The following is a 3447-nucleotide window of genomic DNA, read 5'->3' on the forward strand; positions in this document are numbered from 1 at the left end:
TTTTTTTTTTTTGTATTTTAGGGAAGGGTCTACAGAGTGTTCAGGGTCTCACTACTAGATTTGACTCCTAGTCATCCACCTGTTTATGGCCTCCCAAGAGCTGGGATTACAGGCACGCCACCACACCCAGTCTCAATTGCCATGTTAGCATGCCCTGGGGACAGGGCCGGCATTGCAGGACCAGGGAAGGCAGCCCCGGCCCCTGTGCCTGTTTGTAGGCACTTTAATCTACTGAGCTATTTAGTCGGCCCTTGAGAAAATTTTAAGAACTGGAAATACATAACAATGTTTGTGGTTGCACAGAGAAGAGAGAAATAATATTGAATACACACAGGGCCAGTGAAATAGCACAGCAGACTAAGTGCCTAGTCAGGCAAATGCAGGGACCAGGGTTCAATCCTCAACACCATCAATCTGGGCATGATGGTGCACGCCTGTGCTGGGGAGGCTGAAAAAGGAGGATCACTATGAATGTGAGCTGCATAGTGAGACCCTGTATCAAATACATTAAGAAGTAAAATAATAATAATGAACACAGAGGAAAATTCTTACCTATGCACTGGCTGGTACAAGTAAAGGAAGGTAAACAGCAGCCTGAGTGGTCCTGGGGAGACCAGTGCCTTTTGGTAGGAGCCTCAGGAAGGCCTCAAGGCCAAGAGCACAGCTGAACAGACCTGACTCAGAGAGCCAAGGAAGAACAGCACAAGAAACAAGAAGGAGAGAAATTCCCAAACAAGGGCAGGTGTCCTGAAGCCTAAAATTCTCATCATTTTTGTAAAATTCTAACAGATCGACAGAGCAAGCAAGAATGAGAAGAAATAGGGAAAGGAAAGAGATGAGAGACTGGACCGGTAAGTGCACTGGTATTAGGGGAGCAAAGACTTTCTAACTTTTTTTATTTTTTTTATTACTTTGGCAAAAGCAAGGATTGAACTCAGACCCTTGAGCTGGCCAGGGAAGTGCTTATTCTACTGAGCCATATCCCTGGCCCCCTCTAACTTATTTTTTAAACTTCATTTTATTATGTAAAGAGAATTCAAAATGATAAAAAATAAAAATTAGACTCAATACAGAATTTCACTAGACAAAATAATAGGAATTTGACAATGGTTGTTGTATTACCTAATGCCATCTTCAAATTAGTTGTGTAAAGGCCATCCAAGTAACTCAGCAGATTAAAAGGCCTACAAGCAGGCGCAGAGGCCAGGGGTTCAATCCCCAGGCCTACTGTGCTGGCCCTGCTCCCCATGGTGCGCTGAGATGGCAGTTGAGACTGGGCGTGGAGGAGTGTGCCTGTAATCTCAGCTCTTGGGAGGCTGAAAACAGGTGGATCACTGCAAGTCCGATCTAATAGTGAGACCCTGAACACCTTGTAGAGCCTTCCCTAAAATAAAAAAAAAAAATAAGTTGTTTAGATTATCAGATATAAACTTGCAAAGCTGGACAAAAAAAGGAATAAGAAACTTAAAAGGACCTGAAGAAAATGAAGCATTAACTGCTCCTTCACTATGAATTGATGAAAGTGTTATAAAGATAGGAGGATGTTTGAATATATTAGTTCTCAGTGTCTTCTAATGCTACTTGAAGTAACTGCAGTGTGTTTATCAAAGTGAAAACATCACTGTACAAGACCATCGGCTGACGAGTGGCTTGATCAGACCTCCCCATCTTCACCACCGCAGTATTTCTCAGTTAAAGGTGCAACCCAGAACCATGTTTCATCAGTTGCTTCGTCTCTTCTGTCTTCAACTTGTGACAATTGGTCCTTCTTTCTTTTCTCCTCATGAACTTAATCTACTTGGCCCTATTCATGCAAATTATAGAATGTCATTCAGTTTGACTTTTCTGACTTCTCTCAGCATTTCGAAGAGGTTACGCATTCTGAGAAACTGCCGGTGAAGGCATCTCTTTCTTGCAGCACGCCTGTGGACACAGAGATCGTGGAGTTGGACTTAAAGCGGATGAGCAATATGACCTCATCAATATTTCCAAACCATCTACTGGTTGCTAGTTTGACAAAATGATACCGAAATATGGTGTCCAGGGAGGTCAGGTGGGCTTCTTTTGTTTTAATCCAGATGAGAGATGACTGGGTTTTCCCAGGGATGATAGTAACAGGTGTGTCCAGAAGTTGTCATTGATTCCCAGAATGCATTTCTTTATGATTACCAAAAGGATGCAAGCAGGACTTATGGATGGCTTATGCATGAGAAAACAAGGAGAACATGATGAAATTCCCATGCTGAACAGGAAGAAGGAAGCTGTTGTGCCTTACTACAGAAACTTCTGTGGGAGGAACAGATGAGGTGCAATGAGCCAGGTAATTTCAGGATATCTATCTAGTGCCCAGGTGAAGATGTTTTATAAAGCTTGTATGACATTGAGGCATGTATGTGGGTTAGGACCCTTACTGTAGAAATCATGTATAAATAATATTTCAAGTCATGAAATTAATTGAAGAAGACTAGAAAATGAATAGCAAAAAGGCCACACAACAAATGTTAAAAGACTTTGCATAGTCACTTCTTTTTGTTATTTTGTTATCATCAAATTGGAGGTTATGAAATGTTACTGTGATATGCATAACCATCAGTTTATTTTGTAGTAATTATTTTTGGACTGCGTATTCTGGGCACAGCAAGCGGACTTGGTTAACAAATCCGGGAAAAGCCAGTGTTCTCAGTGTGCCTGTATTTTCATTGCATAAAGCACAGAGGAGGAGGCAAGTGAGGAGTCAAGTGTCTTCATGAGTAGGAAGTGCAAGGATGGGATAAAGGGTGCTGCGGCAAGGCCCATCGCTGTGTTCCCAACGGAAGCCTACAAGGGTGGTGTGAAGTTGACCTTCAGTACCAAATCTGTTGTGAGAAAATTTGAGTGGTGTGTCCTACCACAAAGATATTCATGATGCACATAATTTTGGCTCCAGTAAACTGACTTCTAGGAATTTATTCAATAAGTATAACCAAGTACAAGATTATTCCGTGAAACATTTATATAAATAAAATTTTAGAGAAAAAAAGAGCCCAGGAATTAGCTTAGCGGCAAAAGTGCCTGCCTAGGAAGCATAAGTTCTTGAGTTCAATCCTTGGCACCAAAAGAAAAAAGAAATCATGTCAAGAGAGGACTGCCTGAATAATTATGAAACACACTAGAATGGATACATAGTAATTAAATAGGATGTAGTATACATGTGTCAGTATCTAAATATTCCAGAGTTAGTAAAAACAAATCATACATAACATGTGTATATGGTTTCGTTAATATTTCTGTTTTATTTTTTTCCATTTATGTATTTGGTACAGTGTTCCACTATGCAGCTCGGACTCACAATAATCTTCCTGTTTTCAGCCTCCCCAGCTCTGGGATTATAGGTGTGCACCACTACTCCCGGACTCAGTTGCGGAACATTTCTTTTTTGAAATAATAGCATACACACAATATTCTCAA

General features: G+C 40.9%; 1 pseudogene; it reads right to left on the bottom strand.

Moving 5' to 3' along the window:
* LOC111817672 overlaps nucleotides 1-3447 on the bottom strand; it is a 20586-nt pseudogene that overhangs the window by 16245 nt on the left and 894 nt on the right.

This window comes from Octodon degus, unplaced genomic scaffold (assembly GCF_000260255.1).
Source record: "Octodon degus isolate 3935 unplaced genomic scaffold, OctDeg1.0 scaffold00001, whole genome shotgun sequence".
Taxonomy (NCBI): domain Eukaryota; kingdom Metazoa; phylum Chordata; class Mammalia; order Rodentia; family Octodontidae; genus Octodon; species Octodon degus.